This window comes from Lissotriton vulgaris, unplaced genomic scaffold (assembly GCF_964263255.1).
Source record: "Lissotriton vulgaris unplaced genomic scaffold, aLisVul1.2 SCAFFOLD_505, whole genome shotgun sequence".
NCBI lineage: Eukaryota > Metazoa > Chordata > Amphibia > Caudata > Salamandridae > Lissotriton > Lissotriton vulgaris.
This window is the reverse complement of record NW_028245465.1, coordinates 922,355-948,528: the sequence shown is the minus strand read 5'-3', so window position 1 is coordinate 948,528 and position 26,174 is coordinate 922,355. Positions and strand designations below refer to the sequence as shown.

At 45.1% G+C, this 26,174-nt stretch overlaps 1 long non-coding RNA gene across 1 annotated transcript in view; it reads right to left on the bottom strand.

Annotated features, from left to right (window-relative positions):
* Window positions 1-26,174, bottom strand: part of LOC147666414 (uncharacterized) — a 184,987-nt gene that overhangs the window by 66,245 nt on the left and 92,568 nt on the right. Inside the window, exon 3 of the long non-coding RNA XR_015304803.1 lies at window positions 2,344-2,388. This is a non-coding gene — a long non-coding RNA (uncharacterized LOC147666414). The remainder of the gene's footprint in view (window positions 1-2,343; window positions 2,389-26,174) is intronic.

Here is a 26,174-nt window from a genome sequence, read left to right as displayed (position 1 = left end):
TGCACATTGCTATCATCTATTGTGTAATGGTGCTATGTCTTGCTCCATGCAGCAACAAGTGTTGTCTCTATGGTTTAATAATTGTGCCTCCAATAGTATGGATGGTCGTCCCAGCGCAGCGGGACTATCTGTGCTCGCTCAATTGTAAAGAATTTTGAAAGGCCTCTGGCTGGCACGGTTTAGGATCGCCACTCTTACACAATAAGTTCCATCTTCTCCCCCTACACCCTAACTTCATTCTGAAAATCCACTGCAGATTTATTTGCCCTTTCTCCGTACTCCAGATATCTAAAGCTCACTAGTAGTTATGCCACCTGGCGCTTCCATTCTGTCACCTAAGATGTAATCGCAGCCAAGTTGACCTCCAAGACACATTTTGCTAATTTACAATATTCTGGAGTACCATGTCCAGAGCAACTACTTCTATTGTGTGTTCAAGTGCCTTCCATGTGTCAGTATGCTGCTCATAGTAGCATCTAATTTACCCGTTGATTATATCCTTTATCAAGGTGAAGCAAGATGGAGAAGTGGTGGCGAGGGGGGACACTGTTCTGTTCATTCAACTCCAAAGTCGCACTCTGTGTAGTGGGTTTGTGCTCTATGGGTTTGTCCAGGGCTTTCAGTGGGATGAAAAAACTGGGGGGTCTCTCAAGGGAGCGTGGCCAATGTAATTAAGGACGTGGCTTAAAAACATGTAAGCTAAAAGTTTGTGCTTAACATAGTGTGCCGCCCGACTGGTATTTTGTTGTTTCTGGCTTTGTCAATGGTTGTTAGTTACAAAAGATAAATAAGCAGCAACTGTGGCTTGTATATACTTTTGAAAAAGCTTCCACATAAATCCCTGGTGACACCACGGAAATGTTGCTGCTCCTAAAAAAGAGAAGAGAAATCCAGAGAGAAAATGACTCTCTTTAAAGGATTTCCCTTCCCCTATAACGCTCGAAAAAAAAAACCGGACATCCTGTGCCACGGCACAAAACAGAGCCCGATAGAGACCCGTTTTGAGGCCTCCTTAAAAAACTACAGGTGCTCAGACCCGGTGAGACTCGGCCCACTTAAAGCCCTGCGTTTGTCCATGCTCTGCACAATCAGTGTTCATTTAGACAGCTAGTCAGCCGAAGGCCCTCCTGTGCTGCTTCGCTCTCAAATGCCTCACCAGGATCTGCGATTCAGATGTAGAAAGTAGAGTGTCATGTGCTGTGCCAAATATGCAGCACGCCTATTAGTCTCGATTTTTTAACTTCAGATTTCAAGCTTCAGCACTACCACATGTCTCGGTTCATCGCTTTCCAGAGTTTTGCAGCTAGGTTTCAGCAGTATGGTCTTAACGTAAAGTCAAGGGCCTGCAGGTGTATCCTTCTGATGTCAGCCCCGGTGTTTGTATCATGATGCCATACACCTTAAAGGCAAAACTTTGCGATGTCACTCGCCTTCTACTTGTATCATGTTATCACAAATCAGTGGTGTATCCTTGATGTCACAGCCCATGTACATTTTTCGTGATGTCACAGCAGTGTGGGTGTAGCCTTCCAAAGTCGCTCCCCTTATACTTGTATCATGAAATCACAGCCATGTGGGTGTGTGCTTCTAATGTCACTCCCCTTCTACCTGTATCATGATGTCACAAACCTTTAGTGTATCCTTGAGATGTCACATCCCATGTACTTGAATTGTGATATCACTGCGCTGTGGAGTATCCTTCTGACGTCACTCCCCCTGTACTTGTATCAAGAAGTCACAGCCTTGTATGTATATCCGTCTTATGTCACCCCATTTAAATTTAGATCATGTTCGAGCCCTGAAAATGTACCCTTAAAATGCTGCGGCTACTGTATGTGTATCCTTCGGATCCGGCCATGAGGGCGTGTATAGTCGCTGTTAGGTATTCCTCTGATGTTTTTAAGTAGCCCAATGATTGTCTGAACCTTTTGACGGACATTACATGTACATATGCACGAGCTCCATATTTACAACAAATGATCACTGTAAGAACATAAAAAATGTATCTGATTCATATATCATCATGAGGTAGAATCATGCTGTTATGCCTCTCCCTTGTTAGGATGACTTACTCATTAATTGTAAATATGACAGCATTATTTCCCTAAGTTATTTACTAGATTACAATACATGCATGTAATCAAAAGAAATTTGCAAACCCTCCCCAAGCCGCAGGAAATGGATGTTCAGGAATGTATATGTTTTGCTAGTTTTGTGTTAAAAAACAAAAGACGTGAACTGCAGTGGCAGAGCAAACCTCACACCTTGCACAGAAGAACCATTAAGATAACATTTGCTTGAACACGAACATTACCGGTAAAAGTGCATTCACAGCAATCCTACCTGCTGTAGGATGAATCCCACGCGGCACTCGGTTGGAAGTGCGACCTGCAAATAAACAGAGATCAGATGACAAACTTAGTGTGCGTGATAAGCTTTACTTGCAAATCGGCAATGACAGTGACAAAAATGTCTATGTAAGTTGAGAGAAAGTGAGAATAAGCATACACTTTAAGATTTGGGTAGAAAAAAAAAACACACAGTAAACTATTTTCCACAACCGAGGAAATGGGGTCTGTAATTTCCCCCAAACGTTCAACATTTCTCCATGTGACCATATCCACGTGTCGCATTTGCTTTAGATTTGCTGCATACAACATGAATCGTTCTCTTGGATACCTTGCATGCACTCTTAGTCTTTCTTCGCGCTGAATGGAGGCCAGTTTTCATGGTTGTGAAAATGGTAGGTTTACACTGCTCTTTTGCTAATTGTTAATTGTGATGGTCTGAACTACATCAGCGTCTCGGAGGGTTGGTAGTCCTTTTTAGATAATATATGAATTTTAACATGAGACCCAGATCCAAATAACAACTATGGTTTACTTATTTTAGAATACAGCCGAGTGAGTGGGACAAGGGAACGTAAGTGAGTGGTAACCTGCTGGGGAAATTATTTATAGCTAAATAGGTGTACATGAAATACTTGTAGTAAATCAGTAACATTTTAATTTTGGAGAAAGGATAATTATTTGTAGAATAGTACCTATCCAGCACTTAGACGCCTCAGGGCAGTAATGTACTATATAAATCCAGATAACAAAACAAGAGCTGTCCACCCAAAGGGAGCAAGAATATCCTGCAAGGTCAAGGGTTCTTCCACATGACAAGACCCTTTGGACTCACAGTTCAAACAACCAGAGCCCACTGGTGCTGGTTATTAAATTGCCCTCCATCGTCCATACAGTACGCACGGCACTAGGTGGGTATACAGCCTTTGTGGGTGCCTGTAATTCACCCAACCTATGGTGCTTGCAGTTGGTAGAAGGTGTCTTTGTAGAGTCCCGGAAATCACAAGAGCTCCCCTTTATGCTGCTCCCACGCTGCTTCTGTTATCTCATTCTAGGCAATGAGGCAGGCAGGGTGCTGCTTAGATAATAAAGACGCAGAGCAGTGGTGGGTAGCTGAGGTTATTTATTTTATTGATTAATGCAACACCAATAAATGTACAGTGATTAAATAGCAGCTTACCTCACTCCAGGGTCCAGGCCCCTTGTAGGTCACAATAATATTTTGCCAGGTTCACCATCATTTTAGGTCCGAGTAGATGTTGCATAATGTAGTCAAAAGCCCTTCCCTAACATTATGCAAGCCTGAAATCTATGGACATAATAGTCTATTTCATCTCAAATTGCCATTCTGATCAGCAGCGCCCTCCCTAAGGAGAAATGACCGTCTCACTTGTAACATCTGAATACAAAACAGGGCCAAGCTTTTTTTTGGATCGTTGCCCTGTGGCATTGACTTGACATCATGGTTTTGGTCATATTGTTAAGAAGTTCCTTACTATACATGCAGCCAGTGCAGCTCTGAGCAGCAGAAACAGCTTTTAAAGTCCTGGCAGAGGCTTCACACCAGGCACTCGCAGCACTGTTCTGCAGAGCTCTTCATAAAGTGAAAGAATGACTCCATGGATTTGCCAATGCTTGTTAAACATCCATAGTAACTATTTATTAATACCCCTGCCCGCACTGCCTTCAAAATAGGCGTAGGCTCCTATCCTTACTAGCATATATCTATACTACTATTATAAAGAGAGAACGGTGTCTTTTGAGCCAGGTAAACTCGAAAAGTACACCACCAATCGCAACACCCAATACAGCGTTGGAAAGGGGGGTCCAGTAGATGGACATAGGCTATAAAAAAAATTAAAAATAAACGTTATTTAAAAAATAAACTGTAGGAAATGGGACCCCCGGCCGGCCAGGGCTTGCGCCACAGCCAGTCAGAGACAGCCACTCCTATGTCAAGACAACCCCTGCTCACCCTCTAGGTAACGCGGCGCGAGCAGTCAGGCCTATCTCGGAGGTCATGTGTAAAGCATTTGCGCACGCACCCACCAACAACAACATCCAGGGCCTCCCACAAAAGTAACTCCACACAAAGTATATATGAAAATAGTCTTTGTATTAAGAAGGACACATAGGAACACACACTTTACAAGGTGCCAGAGGCACGGGCAGGGTTTACAAGGGAAAAGGTACAGGGCAGGGCCAAGGGGCCCCTGCCAGGGGTATGCACATGATGGAACTGGCATTAGAACACATATCAACTGGGAGCTTCCTAGAACTAGGACTACAACACATAACAACCAGGAGATTCGTGGAACTAGCAGTAGAACTCACTCTGACCAGGAATCACATACAGGGGACATCAGATATTCAGGAGGGACGGAAGGACAAGGTATATGACACAACAGAGGCCCCATCAGCAGGGCAACACGTAATAACTCTCAGAATCACAATAATGTTAATCAATAGCGTTCCACAGGCCAGCTGGCCTTTCTGGGGCTAGGGCGTCCCATGTCACGATGTTCAGGGCAGGCTGCAGATAGCCAGGGACAAACCTACACGGGGCAACTGCCCACGAAGTGCTGGGCAGCTGAGGGGCGTCGATGGAGCCTCGCAGGCTCAGGGGAACAAATGCGCCAAGAAGGAGCCTCCAGGGCTCGAAAACAAGATACTGGGCGGAGCCTCGCCGGCTCGAGATGACAAAGGGCACTGGTGGAGCCTCCCGGGGCTCAGGGGCACAAGGACACGTTGGAGCTACTCGGGGCTCGGGAAGCGTGATGTGGGCTGGGGGTCGAGCCTCGCGGGCTCGGCGAACAATGCCGAAGGGTGGAGCCTCTCCGGGCTCAGGACGCAAGGTGTGGGCAGGCTGGGTCCCCCCTCGGGGGACCCGGCATCACTGGGGGCCCCCATGGGCCTCGGAGCACAACAGGAGGATCATTCGCGGGGAGGGGCGGGCACCGGCAATGTGCACCGACGCCCCCTCCCGTGTGCAGCACTCACCGGGTCTGATGCGCCGGTCTCTCCTCGCTCTCCGGGGCTCCCTCTCGCTCCTGGGGACCCCGTGGGGGAAGCGGCAGTTCTCCTGGGGGGAAGCAGGGGCGCGGAGTAGGCTCCCGCCGCTCCCTGCCTTCTCGGGCTCTCTCTCGTCGCCTCGCCAGCTCCTCGGGCCGCCGACCAATCACAGCGCGGCCCGGGGAGTCGTCAGCAGCACATCCCGGGTCAGCAGCCAATCCCAGCGCGGCCCGGGGATGACATCACACGGGGTCCCGGGCCGGCGGTGGTGACTCGGGGGAAATGACGAGGGCCAGGCTCCCTCGAAGAGTATGGCAATTACGGGGATAAGCGAGGTAGGGACTCGCTGGGGCTCGGGAATCTCCGCAGTACAGGGCAAAGGCCAGGTGGGCACCGGCTTGGGGAGTATAGCGTTCCCAGCGCTCTTAACATGGATAAATCGCTCCAAGCACTAGAGGGCAGGAACCAGCGCTCCCAGGCGCTAGGTAGGTCGAACAGCGCTCCCAAGCGCTGGGGGTCAGAAGAAAGTGCTCCCAAGCGCTAGATGGAAAAAATAGCAAAGTCCATAGGGAGTCCAGGACCTTTGGTGGAGCACAGCAGCCCCTAGAAGGAAAAGGCCATCAGATGTCCAGGAGTAGGGCAGGGCCCAGGGAGGCAAGCCAACCCTGAGCCCAAGCAGCAGCAGCCCCTGGTAGATTCAAGTTGGGAACAAGAACGTCTTCAGAGTGACACAGCACCCTTTTTATACACAACATCCTTTGTCTAAAGGGGCAGGCAGGGAGAGAACCAGCTGGAACTGGTTATGGGGGATTCTTTTCACTGGCCAGGCTAGGGACATCAGACACACCCCAGGGGGTGGAGCCAGCATTGTGTGGGGAAAACCCAGCCTCATTCAGGACACTCAAACCAGACAGTCAATCCACAAGCAGACCCAGGCTCGCTCCTTCCCTCACATCAGCATGCTAAACACTCCATTCACCACCGGGGCAGACCCTCCCAGATTCTGGGAGCCAGGCTCACCAGCCAGTCTCAGCCAATCACACGCCAGGCACCCATTCCACCAATATGCCAACTTCTAAAAGTGGGACTTCTACACTAGACACACTCATGCCGCCATATACCGTTGCGCAGCATTCAATCTCACGAGTTCATACATACCAGACTTGACCCTGCACACCCTACGCATCGGGAACTACCAGGGACACATACATTCCCCATGCATTCCTATGGAAGGGCAGGTCTCTCTCTCTTCGCACGCACTCAGAGTGGGAATCACCATCCCCAGGTTACATATAACAACAAAAACTTCAGGGGTGAACGTGCCAGAAGGGCCAAGTCCAACATAAACAATAAAAAAAAAGTAGTCCCTAAGAAGTAGCGCCGGCCGTGTGTGCCAACAACGTGCGTGCTGACATCAACGGAGTACAGGAACGCGAGGAGGAGCGGACAACAGCACGGGGAGGAGCGGAAAACTTAGCGAGACTGGAGGGAATGAGGTGCGTGAACCGCGGGGAAGAGCGGTGAAGTAAGGCGGACTGGAGCGGAATGGAGGACAACAGCGCATGGAGGAGCGGAGAACGTAGCAAGACTGCAGCGCCATGAGGTAGGAGAAACGCAGGGAGGAGCGGTGAAGTGTGCGGGGAGGAGCGGTAAGTGAGGCGGAATGGAGCGGGATAGCGGATTGCAGCGGGCGTGTAGACTGGCTTGGTGTAGTGGGGGGCGGTGAAGTGAGGCGGACTGGGGGGTGCAGACATTTAAGTGAGAGTAGTGGGGGGGTGGTGAAGTGAGGCGGACTGGAGCGGGGGCCTGGGTTTGCGCGACTGGGAGCAAGCGCTGAGGTAAGGTGCACGCAAGCCTGGAATGCTGCCCCCAGCCCCCTTCTGCCCCATGCAACGCTGGGGCGGGCTGCTAGTATTTTATATAGCGCCAGTAAACCAATAACCATATATCCGGGCATACCATGACCCAGTGTTTGTTGCAAAGTGTGTGTTTAAAATATATTCCTAATAGAAAGCACAGATTTTATTTTTGGCTTACTCCAGATGGGAGAATTCAACACGGACCAGTCTTGCATAAATAACAACTTTCCACCCACCCAAGGGGCATATTAGCAAGAACCTCGTTAAAATTATCTCAGTTTTAGCGGCAGGAAACTGCTGCTAAAACGGCGATAATGGGCTTGCTAATATGCGTTAAAGAATTCCAATAGAAGCCCGGGTAAGATGTGCAGGACATCTAACCTGGGCATCTATTGGAATTCTATAACGCATATTAGCAAGCCCATTATCGCAGTTTTAGCGGCAGTTTCCTGCCGCTAAAACAGCGATAATTTTAACGAGGTTCTGGCTAATATGCCCCCAAGTTCTTTCCACTCTAGGGGGCATATTAGCAAGAACCTCATTAAAATTATTGCCGTTTTAGAGGCAGGAAACTGCAGCTAAAACAGCAATAATGGGCTTGTTAAAGAATTCCAATAGAAGCCCAGGTTAGATGTCCTGCACATCTAACCTGGGCTTCCATTGGAATTCTATAACCCCTATTAGCAAGCCCATTATCCCCGTTTTAGTGGCAGTTTCCTGCCGCTAAAACGGCGATAATTTTAACAAGGTTCTTGCTAATATGCCCCTTGATGTCTCCAGCAGCTTCCATCGACAAGAAGGTAGATTTCAGTAAGAAAAACCATACATGGTGAGGTATCTCAGGACGTGCTAGGGTTTTACATATAAGTCGGACCTTATGCGCACCCAGGAAAGACTTTTAAGGAAATGATTCATACGTTGAGTATTGGCAATTTGGCGTTTCAGTTTGCATTGCTAATACAGTCTTTGTCTGCAAACCTTTATATGCCATCAAAGTCAACTAGGGTTTAATATAGAAAGATACTCCAGCAGATCTCGAAAAATCATAAAAATCTTAATAGACCTGCAGGTCTAGTGACAAATAATCTTTTCAACAGAATTATTATACTTTTGACCCATAAACTAGTTTCAAAGGATGAGATCGGGCATATCTACTATACAAAAAACACCTTTATTTGATTTAATAGTCTAAAATTTCTTACTGACAAAAAATTCCCACTGATAAAACTATATATGGTACAAAGTTTAGAAATCGATTTTCTGCAAATATTTTTCATTTGCATTTGCAAGTAAAGTGTTCTGATTTGTTTTGCTCCTATTTATATCTGTTTGCATTACATTTCTTAATTACAAAAAATGTGTTTTCGTAATTCCTGATATATTTTGAAAAATGTGTACTATGCCTTTAGAAGCTGTTTTAATATTGTGTTTTGGGGGAAATAAACTGATATTTTACAGCCTTTTGTTTTACAATGGTTGTCAGATAGATCCCTTGACAAAAACTTCTAACTGTAATAAAAAAAGGAAAAGTAAACACTATTTTCCAGGATAAGATAAGCAGCAATTAGTAAGATAAACTGACATTTGACCTCTGTCCTTGGACAGACAGCAAATGTGTCTAGATAAAAACCAAATTTAACAAGCATTTACAATGCAATGGTTTCGCCTTTGGAAAAGTTAGAGCTATTGGCATTGTAAATGACAAAATTTGTATTTATGTGTTGGTTTTGAAAATGGATAAATAAATGGCAGTGTCATTTACATTGCCATTAGCTTAATCTCTGCAGTTCCTCTGCAGTGCCTAGCACTCCCTATTCCCTCTGCACTCCCTATTCCCTCTGCACACTCACTACTCTGCACACTCACTACTCTGCACACTCACTACTCTGCACACTCACTACTCTGCACACTGCACAAAGATCCGTTTCAATTAAAATAAAATAAAACAATGTGTAAAAGAATTATATGAAGTAATCTTCCTCGAGTTTTTCTAGCACCCGATTCTCTCCCTTCCTTCCCCCTTCTAGCTCCCCACCTCACCTTCTGCCCACACTTTTTCAGATAATGCTGTGAATGGGTGCAAGTATTTATTTTACTTAATGCAGTTTTATATAGCGTAAACTTTTCTAGCACCTGATTCTCTCCTTTCCTTCCCCCTTCTTGCTCCCCACCCCACCTCACCCTAATCAGGGCATATTACTGCAGAGACACCATTTGTACACAAACATAGCACCCCACTGCCCTCTATGGAAGTACCACCGAAAAAGTGAAAAATTTCCGGCAGATTAAAGATGACATATGAACCCCCATACCGATTATTTTAATGTTTCCATCTCATTTTGCCTCGTTTGTGTGAAGGTACGTTGAGTGGAGTAAAGTGATCTATAGTTACTAAGGCGACATTCCATACGATTAATTTATACGGCTCAAAGAAAACTATTATTGTGCCAGCAGAACAGCTTTATACTGTAACCACTACATCAAGCCCAAGGAGAAAGCAGATCAGCAATGAAGCAGAAGGTAAATTGTTGGAGCAGTGCAAACCTAAAACCATCTTAGTACAGGATGAGTTGTGAACATAAGTGTGGCAGAAGCAACTAAAAATAAGCACTGTCAACACCAATAGGTCTGGCTTAAATGAGCCAATACAGGCCCGAACAAACAGTTTGCATGCGTTGCATACACAAATGCTATTCAGCACATTAAAGCTAGTCCTTCTGGATTTGCCAATACTGGAACAAAACAAAGGATGGGTTTCTGCATATAGCGCACACAGGAGATAGAGGTAACTTGAAAACAATGATTTAATATACTTTTCAGTATTTGCACTTTTCTGATGCCTCGTGCATCCCAATGGAAGCACTTTCTAGAGTGGAATGCAGCAGGACACAGCCAATGGCATGTGGTGAGAAAAACACTTGTAGATCAATACAAAGCTACGTATATTTTTAACAATATGGCTATGCAGCCAGAATCACTAACAAAATTCAATCAATACCACTAATTCATGCATCCTTTCCAACATTACAGGGGAGCCATTTGCTCCCGTTATGTGAAATGCACTTATCATAGGCTCCAATTTCAGAAACAGCTGTGGGATGGACGTGTCCAACCTGCCAAGGTCAATCAGCCCAGTGAATGAAGTATCAAGAACAATGCCATATTGGTGTGAACAGCCCCTGACTGCACTCATGCCTAGTCTTCACAGGCACGATCGCGCAAGTGCGACTCTACAAATATACGAGCCCCTTTTCTTTTTTTAATTTACCAATCCGAAAATGGTCTTGAGATTAAAACAAAAATAAATAGTGAGCAAGTGAACTTACACACACACTCATTTATATCACAGCACTTTGGTGAAAGGAACTGAAGCACACACGGGTGGAGGAGCAACACGGAGCACAATGGAGAGCAACAAAATGCGCAGGGGAAAGAAGTACAAGCGACAGAGCAACAGAATGGCATGGTGGGTGCATACTTACAGATGGAAGAACAAAATACAGAGCAGAGAGAAGCACGAGTGAGAACAAAAAACATGCGCCATCACGGGGTTCTTAATAAAAAAATTTTTTTTAAGTAGCTCCCTAAAAGCTAGCAGTGAAGGACACGCACAAGTTACGCTTAGGGGAAAGGACAATGCGGCATCATTTACATTTTTGACAAATAATTCTGATTTAGTGACATAATTTGGCCCACCATGCGTCAAAATCCTAGTGGGACTGACAAAGCGAAGGCAAAGATCTGCAGAGGGATTGGGAGCCATCACTGTGATAACCCCAAATGGACACAGAATTTAACCTATTTTGAATAATTCATGGCTTGCTGTGAAATAAGTGTTTTTATACCACTGTATTTTATGCCATAAAAGCACCTAAACCGGTATATATACATACACTTGAGCATTAGTTTCCCAAGAGCCAGCAAATAAAAGGCTGGAACTTAATTCAGATTCCAAAATGTTTTGTTTGTGCGAGTTTTTTTTAATAATGGACCTCTATACGAAGGTTTAGACATGGCAAAGTCAACACTAGAGATGGACCTAACTTGCATCCTTTGCTGTAGCGTAATTACTGCAAAATTATGTGAGATGCTGCATAATTACATGAGAAGAGTATTTTGGCACTTAGCTCTAATTTCTTAGTGCTAAAATGCCTTTGGATTTACAAAATGGACCCGAGAATGTATTTTAAGGCAACAGTCCATTAATAGCAGTGACATTTTTAGGAGGGCGATTTTTTACCCCCAAGTTACTCCCAGCATTTAGCTCTATTTTTTAAGTGCAAAATGAACCCTTTGTCCAAAGTGGAAGTGAGGATGTATCTTAATGTAAGAAAATAGCACTAAATGCAAAACAGCTAGAACAGAAGCACGCTAAACTCTTCGTTTCCTTACCTATTCCCCCCAAATTACTCTTAATTAGGCAAGATGGCATAATTGTGAAGTTATTGGCGATTCCGTGTCACAGATTAATCCAGAATTACCAAAATTACTCCAATTACTCTGACACAATTAAAATTATTCCAAGGCCTGATCTGAGTTTCTGTCAGCAAATCCGTGCATTCAGGGATATTTATTTTTGTATTTCGTTTCTTTGTAATTGAAGTAACCCACACAGTTTACTTACCATTTCTAGATCCCAGATTCACGGAGGACCTTTCGGTCCTGAGTTCTTGCCAAGTAATGGTGCTTTGTGAAAAGAAATCCCAGGGATGGAAATATGGTGAGAAGAAGTGAGTCAATGATACTTTGGCACCACAAAAAGCACTGCAGCGCCTCTGGTAGTCCTCATTCAAAGCTGTGATACGAGTAAAGTTGGGCTTTCTTTGTAACAGTTTTGTTTCATTTGCACTTTTAAAAGACCCTTATGTGAGAACGGAGGCATCTGAGAATTATAAGGTTCATAATCACGCAGGCCAGACTCATTGCTTGATACCCGGGAGGACCACTATGCGTCCAGAAGAGCTGGAGGCGTGCCAATTTTCAGGATAATCACTATGTAAAGTATGTTAATGTAGATTAATTGTAAGTAAATATTTCCCATGTGGATTTCCTTAAAATCAAGCACCCAGACTCGTGGCGTAACCTGAATGCAAGCACACAACACTACCCAGGTCATTTAAAAAACAAGTCATTCCCTTTGTGCACAACCACAGCACTATGGAGTGTGGGCTCCCTGCCCAGGGCTAGGAATCTTTGTGTCGTCTCTCAGATCAACAAGGCTAACTGGAGCCCTCTTACGCCTGCGTAGGCAGTGGCTCAAATAATGGTTACCTGTTGTCCTTCATGCGGCCCTGGGTCCTAGTGCCTCCCACAGGGCTCGTGGCTCATGCTGGGCGAGTCGGGCTTCCCTCCTCCGCTCTCGGCTGGCAGCAACTCAAGCACGCACCCCGATCCGCCGCCAATGCTGCTGGAGGAGCCCGGGAGGAGGCGCGGCTTCTCCCCCTCCCATGGAGTCCCGATGGCTGAGCCTGGCCGCCATACTTCCTGTGGGCCGCCGTCTTCCTTCTTCCCCCGGGCGGCGGGGGGGGGGGGGCGGGCACTTCCGGCCGGCCGCGCTAGGATTGGCCGGCCGGCTGAAGAAACCCCCGAACGGGGATCGAGCAGGCCCTGGGTCCTAGTGCCTCCCACAGGGCTCGGGGGGCGGGCGGGAGAGGACGAGGGGGGCGGGAAAGGTCACGGACGTCGGGAGGGAGGCGGGAAACGTGGCGGACGTCGGGAGGGAGGCGGGAAACGTGGGGACGGCGGGAGGAGGGACACAAGGCAGGACAGCAGCAAGCACGGCCCGGCCGGACCAGACTCGGGGGCGTTCCCGGCGTCGCGTGACGTCGGCAAAAGCCAAAGAATCTCGGGAACGCCCCCGTGTCTGGTCCGGCATTGATGGACAGGCCCCTCGTCCAATGGCTAGGCTCCATTTATGGAGCTAGCCAATGGGACGGGGGGCGTGTTCCATAGTGCTTACTGTACTCAATAGATTTCTCTGGAGGAGGAGCCTAACGGCTCCTTTCTCCAGCGAAACCTAAAAAGGTGCCTTTCTTGCTTATTCGTTTTCTGAATGAACAGATCACCTGTTCCTTTGCAGTTTAAGTTCACTCACCAGAAGTGACAAGAAGGTCCTATAAATAGTTGACCTGATAAAGTCGGACTCGTGGGAGGAGGGAATTAGTTTGTGGAGAGGATGTGGCCTAACAGGACTAGGGTGGTCAATCTCAAATCTAGGGAACCGGTTTGAGTCTCGACAATGATGCTTAACATCCTGTGATTCTGGGCAAATCACTTAATCTCCCCATGCTTAACAAAAATGAATGTGTCCTTGTGTAACATTACTGGTACTAATGTAAAGCGCTCTGATACCGGATACCTTCGGGTCAAGTTCACGCTATATAAAATCTTGGGAAAAAAGGGTGGTTGCTATGCAAAGTGAGTTACTTCTTTGTATGTGAATAGTAAAATTCTGTTCTAGTTGAAGCCTCCATACTGGACACGGAGGAATCACGAGCCAAGTTATGTGTCACATTTGACGATACCATAAATGAGGATTGACGGCAGAATCCCCCAAAAAAGTTTTAACAAACGTTTTTGGATGGTTACATTTAATAAAAACACCAGGTACCATACATCACTAAACCCAAACAAGCCAGAAGAAAAAAATAAGAAATATTTCATCCTTTTCTATTGTCGTTCATAAAGCACATAATTTTGGAGAAAATAACTAATAACGGAAAATAGGTAAAGAATGTAGACAGAAGTGTTAACTATAAACAGTAGGAAGTGTTACCATGTTAGTTATGGAAAAAATCATGAGAACTAATGTGAACAAGGGACTTAAACCCTGAATGCCTCAGAGGTAACCAATGCCTGTGCGTTCTGGGAATCACCTATAGTGTGAACTACCACGGATTCCTGTGGGCCTCCACAATTGGTGGGTGACTCCATAAGGAGGGTTAGAAGGCCACCATTCTGAGGGCATTACTACTAGTCATAAGGTACTATTTACTGAAACTGTTTTGTCTTCCTTCTGCTCACCTACCTGTTGTGTGCAGGATCTCAGACCTGTTGCACATAGAACGCTGTTTTTCCTTCTGGTCACGCTTTCATGCACTCCATGGAGGGAGGACACCATGTTCCATGTCTGCGAGCTGATGGAAGGGGAGACGCTCTAGAGCAATTGCAAGCTGGTACATGGGAGAAAGATGGAGCTTATTATGACACCATACAATAGGGGACCACCTCCAGGGGGATTGACAACAGTAGGGCTTATCCTCCCTAGATAATGACTCGTGCTATTCAGTGAGGGGGACATTAGCTGGAGACCGGGATCTTTCTTTAACCTTCCCTCATCTTCACTGCAAACAAGTAGTTTGCATGAGTGGGAAAAGGGAATAGAGTAGGACACAATGGGTTTCGGATATAGTCTGGAAAATGATCTTTTCTTTAAATCGGTTCCCTTCCCTGCAGGAAATCCCAGGGAAACGGCCTAACTTGTTGGCTGTTCAAGCTTTGAGGAAAAGGAGAGCCTACTTAACTTCAAAGGAGGAAGAGCCTAGGAAGCATTCTAGAGAAAAACGGAAAGCCTTTTACCACTTTGGATTGAGTTTTTAGGTCTTGTATTAAAAGTGATCTTTCTGATTTTTATTTCAATTATATGTATATTATACTTCTGGGGTTTCAACTAGCCCACTTTACCCATTAGTTTGTAGTTGTGTCATTGAGACTTCTCTTTGCTCCACTCTATAACAAGGACTATTGGTATTATGCGGCAGGGGAGAGACAAATTATGCAGCAGGGTTGAGTAAATTAGGCGGAAAGATAAGGCAAATTATGCGTAATGCGCCACATTTTGTGACAGTATTACTTCATTATTTTGTCATTAGGTTTCGCCTGGAGTCCGCTGCGCAGCAGCGTTCGTGCAGGCGAAAACTTTTGTTAGAACAGTACGGGGGCTTTGTCCCGCCTGCTCTTCCATTGGCTAGCTCCATAAATGGAGGCTAGCCATTGGAAGAGAGATCTGTCTGTCATTGCCGGAGCAGATTCGTGGGCGTTCCGGTGATTTTTTCGCTCTCCGCCCCTTTGTAAACGTCATTCTGGCGGTGGGCGGATGTTTTTTTTTTTTTGGGACGGCATGTTTTGGTCATTTTCAACGTGTGTTTTGCAGGGGTGGGTTGCAGTCACCGGATCGCAATTCGACACCACGTTTTTGAACGTTTTCTCAGAATCCGCTTTTGCCCCGTATGCTGCATACACTGTGGAAGATTATTTTGGTGGGAGCCGCTGCATCCACGGAGTAAAACGGATTGATAAAAGGCGCCCTTCTATATGAGGTAAGCGGACCGTGTGTGCGAGAGGAGCCCGGGGATTGCGCTGCTTGTCTGCCCGCGGACTGCTGCAGGGAACTTGTGCAGGACGGTGCTGGCCGGGGCGCTTGAGTACTCCTAGACAGAGTGGCATTCGTCCTTGCATGGTCGGCGCTGGACCTGGCTTGGACCCGCGCCCGGCAGCAGAGGTGGAAGTTGTATCAGTGTTTGCAGAGGGGAAGGGGGGCTGGGTGGAGAGGTACTGTAAGATGACATTTGTGGGTCAGTGTGTTGGGGTTTTTAGGGTAGGAGTACCTGTATTGTAGCCCGAGGAAATAAATTAATGGTCGACTGTAGAATGAGGGCAAAGTAATTAGGTGGTGAAGGAGGGTGGATGGAATTGGGGGTTTGGGGAGCATGTGACTAAGAGAACAGCAGAGACTGGTGTGTAAGCAGGCAGTGTTTTGTCAGTTTCTTAAAGAGAAAGGAGGCGAGTATGGGCTGTGTGTTCAGAAGGGACGCGCGAGTAAAATTCGGGGCTCGAGTTGTTTATTCATGTGAAATAGGGTCGGGTGAGTGGGGTTAGACGTGCTCTGTGTTTATTACTTGGTAGAATGAGTAGGTGAGTGAAGGGACCGTGGAGGATAGGTGAAGGTAGGACCTTGTGTTAGGAGGAGCTGGGAGTGTGGGGGTCAGATGAGGGGGGTGCATGTTGTGTCTCCTCCTGTCTCGGGGCTTTGCCATTTGATCGCGCCCGAGGCTTTGAAGATCTCAAAGCTGATTGTAGCTGGGCCCCTCAGGACAGAGCATGTGTCTGTGCGGGGCTCGGACCTCTCCCCCTGGACTGCTGTTGTGATCAGACTTTCGGATGAAAGCTGTGCGCCCCCGGCCGCCCATGACTGTCCGAGGAGTGGACGCTGGACTTTCAAGTTAACAAAGACTGCGCACACACATACATTCTTTAATTTTAATAGGAAGGATGTAACTTTCCTAAGTTCAGTTGAGCCCACTCATCGTCCATACTATATTCCTTCTGATGCACTTCCACTGCTCCCACAAATCAATCTGATAATGCTAACTTAATTTTTGGCCTTCAATTTCAAATTCCTTCCCGTTTACAGAAAGTTTTAAAATGTTCAGTTTTATATATTTGCTTCTTTTTTCATATACACTTCATTAATCTGTCAATATTATTTAATATTGTAAGCAGTCGCATCCCACCTGAGTAGGATTAGTGGACCACAGGTTCAGAACCACTGACATACAGGATTGGGCAGTGGGACAGCCCGCTTCAGCCACTGAATACCTTTACTGGGAGTTATGGTATTCTGATGTTTCATAAGGTGCACATCCACCCACAAAGTAGTTCCCTACACTGCTACGGACTACTGTGGTATTGTGTGGTGTTTGTGACCAAAACATATTTTTGCTTTTAATATTTTTTAAAGTATGTATTTTTGATGGGCAGGCACCTCATTCAGCAATCAAGTTTTACAAAAACCATTACAAAAAAACCCAGATAATCGACAAAGTCAAAAGGCTGGCAGCCAACACCCAATCTATTGGCTTTGCCTGGGCTTGCTTTTTTTATTTTGCTCTACATTTTTAATGATTTTGTCGCTGACAGCCTGGCTATTGGATATGTAATACACCTGCACTTCTAAGATTTAAACAGGAGACATTGACAATTCTGTTTGAGAAAATAAATGTAATTCCTTTTCAACTACAACTCCAACATAAGATTGCCCTTTACGATTCACAGTAACTTCCCAGGTAGAAAGGGCTGGAAGTATACATAATAGGCAGTTGCCCCTACGCTGTCCAGGAAAAGTATCACAGCAGGGGCTATTTAAAACCCTGGCTGGAGGTACACCTAGGCTGCCAGGATGACAGAGGTCCTATCTAGGTTGGCCAAGCCTGTGCAGACTGCTGCTCTATCAAGAGTTGTACATTTCAGCGATGGAGCACTTCAAATGAAAGAGCTCTATCAATACGCTGGCAGCACTATAGTCCAAAATGAATGCCAAGCGCGTTGCCATGTTATGGTGGGCCACTTGGCATTTTTCTTTTGCTTCTAAGAGGCAAACCTCCAAAGCAGGTGGTTGTTTCCAAGAAACAAAGTCAGTGACTCTGGCATGCAGGGAGTGCTGTCTTTGTGTCAAGGCCATTGATTAGTTTCCATGCTTGGGTCAGCTAGGCCTTGATGGTCAAACATAGGTAGGGAAAATATGCCCCAATTACCTGTTGCAGATTGGCTACTCCCAGTAACCGACAGCCATCAATCGGCTGAGGCTTCACTAGCAGACATTCGACAGTTACCCCACCTCTAAATTGGGCGGAAGAGTTCTGCTCCAATCTAAGTGAACACCTTAGTCGGCAAGAAAGTGTAGTGTGCTGGAAAGCTAGGTCTGCCTGCACACATGTTTAGCAGATGGCGGAGGAGAGTTAACATGCCAAGGGGAAGAGATGAATACATGGCTCTGCCCGTGTAGACAGACTTTAAAGACCTTGTTGATTACTGCAGGTGTGAGGTGTACATGGCCCTCGTTGGAGGATGAAAAAAGACTATGGCTCCCCCTTTTCTTTATACTATTATGAGCATGCTCATTAAGACACTGTTGTGCTATAAAGCAAGTTTAGTGTCTGAGCGAGCACGGTGTAAATGCCCTGTGCCAAGGCACGGCTTTTGAAAATATTTTTAGCATCCCTATAAAAGGGAAAGCCTTGGCTGTCTATAGTTGCTTTGTGACTTTGATTGCGAAGGCACCTCACTGGCTGATGCTCTGGAAGCTTCTGCTGTAAGAAGACTGGCTGCTTCACTAGAGAAATGAAAGGTAGTTTCTGGTTGGTCATAGTTCCGGAAGCTGACAGTCTGTGAACTTTCAGGCCAGGTAAGTAATCTTTTTATTTTGGAGGAACAGCTCTGGGAAGATCCCGGCATCTATTGGTACTGACTTCCCACCAGTACATAACTGAGTTTCATCATGCTGCATGTACTTCGTGTTATTCTTTCTTAAGTTACTCTGATGTAATCGGAGACATTTTGGCCAAACGAGAATATATCAATGTTCCTTCCTCCTGCCAGCCACACAGCAAGTCCTTATACAGCCATCTTACCAGGTCATGGAAAACCAAATCCAGGTTGCCTTATTTATTCCGCTCCCAGTGTAACCCTTCTCTACGTCTTCCACTTGCTGGCTTACTCTCAATTTAGGGAGCATCCTTGTTAATAGCAACATAACATTACATTTAGCAATACGTTTTAATTCTTAAATGTCTGCTCTCCTTTAATTTGCTATCTACCTACTACCTTCCCTCCCGGTTGCAGCCACCATAGTCTTCTAATAGCATTATTTAGCACTCACTCTCCCCACACCCCCAATTGGTCATTACTAGGACGTCATTGGTTTTCCCCTTCATTAAACCACTTGACGCTTAGGTCAATTCATTCCTTTCAAATAAAACTTGCTGTCATCAAACCATAATGATAATTAAGAAACCACGTCTCAGAGCACTAGACAATAAGATAGACTTTGGGTACTTAGAAACTTCTCTCTAATTAGACACCAAGTATTGTGCTACTGTTTTCTTTGATCATGCCTTTGGAACATCCCAGCATTTTTCCTGCAGAGTTTGTCATATTCTCTTGTATATTATTACGGGCGTTGGTTACATTCCAGGTAGTGAGGACTGTAAACAACTCCATACGAACAGGGTTTCTTAAACCTGTCATGGATGTGATCTCTTATCTTTAGTAAGCCTATTTCGATAGTGTTGGAACCCAGCTGGTAATGACAGAAACCAGGATCAAGAAGTCCGGTATTTCATGGATTTGCAGCGCAACACCTTTCTTGTGGTTGCGTGATTGTGAACAGTTAGTAATTCAACCTTTTTAGAGAAATGTTGTAATTTGAACTGATAATAAAGGATTATAAGAAACTTTAAAGAGACTTAACGGCTTTCTGTTCACGTGCACTGCTCTTTGAAAAGTATATGCAATGACCAACCTTTGATTGAGGGAAAACACTAGCCCATTGTACCACCAGATGTATTTACCCTTCCCTCTTTGCGCAGATTTCAAGATGGCAGTGAGCTGCACTAAATTTTTGTGAACTCACTAGCTGGCTCTGGCTGACGCTTTTCAAAAAGTGTAAGAAAGTCGGAGCCGCCAGACCCAACCGATATGAGACAGAAGTATTTCTGATATGCGATATAGTGGTGGCACAGAGTAGAACAAAGACGACGTCCAATAAGGAAGGAGTAGTTGAGAGATATTGGTTTGTGACAGGATAGGGTTGGCCCCAAAAAGCAGTCACAGCAAGAACTAACAAGCATTTGCAATGCAATAGGTCTCGCATTAGAAAAGTTTGAGCTATTGGTCTTGTAAATGACCATTATTTTATTTATGTGTTGGTTTTGAAAATAGCTAAATTAATAGCTTTGTCATTTACAATGCCAATAGTTATAACTTTCGCAAACGTGACACCTATAGCATTTGTAATGCAACATGTTTTGTATTTACGTGACTTAGATGTATTTATTACAAATAACAATGGCTTTTAATTTTTAAAAATAATTAATACTTAAATAAAAGTGATTGTAATTTATAATGGCAATAGCGTAAACTTTTGTAAATAACTTTTGTGAAGATTATGTTCAGTGTATTTTATTGTGATGAAAATTTAAGAACAGAAGTGAAATATTAACATCTTTTTGTGACATTTGTAATAAAGCTTGAAACATTGAGAGAACATATTTGAACCAGTTGTTGAATGGTTGCACAGATTGATGCTGTGATGGCGCGGAGTGATGCTGTGGTGATAAGTGATGCTGGGGTTGCGCTGAGTGATGCTGTGGTGGTGCTGAGTGGTGCTGTGGTGGTGCTGAGTGATAATGTGGTGGTGCTGTGACATATCTTATTCTATGTAATGACTACAATTCCATTCAAAGAACAATACATGGTTTACACCCCAATATGATAACAAGAGGCCCTCTCCCCAAATGTGTGTTACTTGGAGCAACACCACAACAACAGTAATTTTTATGACTGAAGCGATTCCTTATAAGCTAATACGTTTTATACACCAAGTAACTGCAATATATTACATCGGGTATATGCTATGTTTCGCCCACCAGTCTCCAGAAGCACGTAGGACTACCCGGTTAGGTGAGCAATAATAGAGTTACCATGATGAGCAATGTGTGTTTTGCTTTGATTACACAAGTGCGGTGGTATATATATACACTTTTGGTGACAGTAATAAATGAACATATATTATAGCTATTGCGAAATGAAATTGATTGTATTTTATGTGATATTTCCATAGGATTCTAAAGCTTTCAAAAAACAAAAAGCCAAGGTGGGATTTCCCTGTACTAACACATAAATAGGGCATCTAGGCTAAATGACAGTATACAGTGGGCCGTACTGTTAAAGGTCCCGAGGAAAGCCCGTGGATGATTCTCTCACCACATAAGGACTGAACTATGTAGCCCTTACACCACTGGAAGAACTCCCAATGACAGCCCAACGCTCTGATTCATTGAGTTTTTAACCTTGCATAGGGTAAATATCGATATTGTCACTAATAAGATAATAAGATGAACCCTAATGTAATTTTCGAATTGAAGATTGAGACCCTTATTTCACTTCCCCACGATGTACTACTTGGTGTGCAGGAGGAGATGTGCCAAGGATTTCCTGAGGTCCGTGGGTGCTAAATGGTAAGCAAAAAGGCTCTACAGGAATCTAAAAAGGGCAAACATACAGAAGGTAATTGACACCGAGGCTACGAGGGTGAATAGCAAGCCAGAGAGCAATAAATAAGGGTAAAAATAAAAAGTTACCAGGATGTATAGCTGTCGCAAAGTAGACAAAACGGTCCTAGTAGTCCACTTTAAAAAAACAAGATAGGAACAGAATGAAAACACTGATAACGATGCCATATGGCCAACAGTCAGGGCAGCAGGCAAATACAAATCAAGAAAAAACAAACAGTGAATTCACCGCTATCATTTTTCAGACTATCGTTTGTTTAGCAACTATTAGTCATTATCCTCAAGTTTATTTCGGTTTTTAAAAAATCTGTAAAACCACATACAGTACAGTTTCATAATTCATTAAAACACAATATACATTTTTTAAAATTGCATCATAATGAAAAAGCAGAAAATAATAGCAACTACAGTGCCTTTGCGAATGATATTGGCAAAACAATATTTCATTAAACACTATTCAAATTGTGTGTAAAAAGTACACGACACATAGCAGCTATATATGTGAAAGTGCAAGTAACAATCTATAAGTGAATAAACCTCGGGGCACATGAACAACATTTTAAAGTAAGACCGGCCATACCAAGACTAGTCACGTGTCCACTGACGTGCAAAAAGCATAATTAAAGAATCCATACAACAGCGTGTTGAAGCCACGTGCAAGGGGCTGACTAGAACATATAACCCTCTAAATCTAAATCACTGTCTGGAGACACAGAATCCGACTACAAAATATTTTGCAATTGGATCTCGGAGTGCTGTGGTCCGGCCAACTCAGAGAAAGTTAGAAAAAAGCAGAATAGAAAATCGGCACCTTGGTTCTCCCCCGAAATAAAAGCCAAACGTACAGAGATCAGATCTCTCGAAAAGAAATGGCGTCAAAACTATGATCCAAAGGAAGCTCTTGCCTATAAAACCGCGAGGAAAATATATCACTCTATGATAAAAAACGCCAAAAAAGACCATTTTCTTCAAAGAATTAACCGGTCCAACAATAACCAGAAACAAATCTTTAAAATTGTTGACGAGTTTATGAACCCCAGAATCCTCAGGCAAGAAATACCACCCTCATTAGCTCTCTGTAACGACATAGCTGACTATTTCGAACAGAAAATACTTAAACTTACTTCAGACTTTCCTGACCCTCCTGAAACCCCCCCCTATTACGCAACGCTACCAATTAACAACAAACCCCAGTTGAAAAATTTTACTCCCATCAGTCTCGACGAATCCCGACAAGCAATCCTCTCCAGTAAATCAGGCTCCCCGTTTGACCCATGCCCCCCAATGCTGCTCCACACTCTGGTGGACACGGTAAATCCAGCCATAAACTCCATTATAAACTCCTCTCTGTCTACTGCATCCATTCCGGCTGAATGGAAGCTCGCGGCAGTCAAGCCTCTGCAGAAAAAGCCCCTACCTGACCCCACCACGCTTTCCAACCTCCGCCCCATCTCGTTGCTCCCACTCCTGTTTAAACTGACCGAAGCGGCAGTTAATAAACAGTTGACAAAACATCTAGAGGAAAACCACCTATTCCACCCTAACCAGGCTGGTTTTAGGGCAAAACACTCCACGGAGTCAGCCCTCCTACATACTGTAGAGACCCTCAAGATGGCACTGGACCAAGGGAAAAAGGCCGTCCTGATCCTGCTCGACCTGTCGGCGGCCTTTGACACGGTCTCACACCCCGTGTTGATAGGCCGCCTGACAGAGTCAGGGCTAGCAGGAACCGCCCTCGAATGGCTGAAAAACTTCCTAAGCCATAGGAGACAAGTAACCGTGCTAGGAAACTACTGCTCGGATGAAAAAACCATAAAAACAGGGGTACCACAAGGCTCAAGCTTGAGCCCGGTTTTGTTCAACCTTTATATGACCCCCCTGATAGAACGCATCACTTCCTTTAACATCAGCACGATATCTTACGCTGACGACACCCAGCTTATCCTAGTACTGGATAACAACTCCTCCAAAGCAGAGGAAAATTTACGAAACTGTCTGACGGCAACCTTTGATTGGATGCGAACGAACCATCTCAAATGTAATTCAGGTAAAACTGAAATCCTCCCTTTCGGCCAAAACAACCTCTTTTCCCCCTCCAATTGGTGGCCTCAAGACGCCGAAATTCCCCCTAATACCATCACGTCAGCTCGTAACCTAGGGATAAGGTTTGATGAAGCCTTATCCTTTAAGCAACAAGCAGGTACAGTGGCAGGGTCCTGTTTCAATATCATTAAAGGTCTTAGAAGATTCTTTGACCTTCTTCCCCTAACAGCCAGAAAGACTGTGGCAGTAGCCCTCATCACATCCCGCTTAGACTACTGCAACAGCATCTATGCAGGCTCAAACAGAGCTGTTCTGCACAAGTTGCAGATGGTTCAAAACGCCGCCGCCCGCCTGGTGCTGAGACTACCCAGGAAATCATCTGCCTCAAAGGCACTCAAAACCCTGCACTGGTTGCCCATCCACAAAAGAGTGCTATTTAAAATCCTGCTCATTACGTTCAGAGCCTACCACCAGTCAGGACCGACATACCTGTCCCAAAGGTTTGGAAGATACACTCCCCCACGGTCACTCAGATCATCCAACCTAAACCTACTCACAGTCCCCAAATTCAGACTAACCACAAAAGGTGGAAAATCCATCGGAGTACTGGGAGCCAAAGCCTGGAACAAGCTCCCACCACAAATGCGCCTGATCCATTCCGAAAAATTGTTTCGTAAAATGCTCAAAACATGGATCTTCAAAATCGAAGACTCACTCTGCTTAGCGTTAATCTAACCCACACTTTACTCATAGACCAGGATCTATAAATAGGATCTACCTTAAGCAGCATCCCTACTTCTTCTTTGTCGGGACAGTGATGTCTAGCGCCAAGATGCTCCCTGGAGTGTAAGTGCGCTCTATAAAAGCCTATTCACATTCACAAATGCTCCAGCGGAAATGTATATCATAATGGCCCGAGCCTAAAGTCAGATGCCTAAGGCACACTACAAAAGCTGTCAACCATGGCATCTTTGCCGATCAGAGACACGGAGGCCAAATATGTGGACACCCGGATATGGATCTTCTTATCAGTGTCAGACCTCATTATCCTCAAGGCAAGTTCCATTTCCGAACCCCAAGTAAGAAGCACATTGTTTGGTCTGATCTATTACATGCGGGACACAAGCTTGGCAGAAAACAAAAGGAAATGCCGTTGGCAGTCAGACGATCGAAGGAGGGCCCAGCATGGCAGACCCCCAGCCCAATGCCCATGTCTGTAGCAGTCTCGGCACTTACAAAATAAAAGTGAAAGCGCGAATGGCGCACTGAAAAAAAGAGGTCTGCTTGGGGTTTGAAGATCTGTGACAACGATGGATGACCCCTTTAATAGCGCAGGGCCAAAGCATATTACAACAGCATTAGACATAGCGTAGAAATTAGGATAGTAAAACGGCCTCACGGGTTATCTACTGGGTGTATTACGTGTACTGGGAGGGCGGGGGCTGCCCGCGCATGCGCGGCATTTCTAACTTTCATTCTGAAGAGCCCCGGATAGAAATGCCACGTATGCGCGTGCAGCCCCCGCCCAACCAGGTCCGGCAGCTGAAGTCCCGTCGTGAAGAACATCGGAAAGGGGCTCCCATGCCTAAGGGGAGAGGAGCCCGGTGAGTGGGAGTGGGGGTGGAGGTGTACATGCGTGTGTCTGTTCGAGTGTGTCTGTGCGTGCGTCTGTCTGTGTGCGCATGTGTCTGTTTAAGGGGGGGTGCGTGTGTGTATGCAGCGTGTGTGTGTCTGTGCATGCGTATGGCTCTATATGTGCGCATGCGTGAGTGTGGCTGTGTGTGTGTGTTTGCGCATGGGAATCTGAGGCAGGGGATGGGCACGGCGCCGGCCTGGACGTGCACGTTCACAGATACCAATTGGCGCGTGTGCCCGACCCCAGTCTCAGATTCCCAGGAGACTGACAACAATAGTTGTCGAGCTAGACGCATGCTTCACATGCGCACTCTAGCTCGACCTAAAAAGGTCTGTTGAGCTATACATGCTATCACAGTTGAACCTCAAGCTTTGTTACTATGAAACCTCTGCAACGCATCTTCCCCCATCTGGGTTTTCCACACAAGGTCCAGGCTACCATCTCTCTTGTGCTGTCCAGACTTGATTACGCCAATCACCTCTACCAAGGATCACCTTTAACAGCTATGAAAAGACTGCATCAGATTCAGAACTCGGCTGTCAGTCTACTCTTACATATAAAGCCACAAGCCCACATCTCCCCTGCCTTGAAAGCCGTACATTGGTTACCGGTTGCCAGAAGATCCACATTTAAGCTGCTTTGTATCACACTCAAAACGAAACATGGAACAGTACCGCTCTTCATCAGGAATAAAATTACCAAATACATTCAACAAAGGACCTCTGCTCTAGAGTGGCACTTCGCCTCAAAATCCCACCGTACAAGAAAAAAAACATGGGTGGCCTATCCTTCTCTGTTCAAGCAGCCAAACTATGGAACTCTATACTCATAAACATAACATCCACGGATAACTACCTTATCAAGAGTTGGCTCTTTCCCACATAACCACCCTGAAAATAAATATACAGCATATCCCTCTTTATATAAGCGTATATTTGTACTTTAGATATGTACTTATGTGTATTGCTTTGTATAAACATGTATCATAATGATGTTTTTAAAAATATAGATATCTGTTAGTTCTGCTTAAAATGAATTACATTTTACATAGTTACATTATTCTATGTTTTAGCAAGTATTTAAGTAACTACATAAAGAAGTAAATCTTATTTTATAACTATCTACAATTGCTTCACTATTGAATTACAAAAAATAAAAACAGTTAAGTTAATTTAAAGTACAACAAAACTTGAAAGCCGGAATTTTA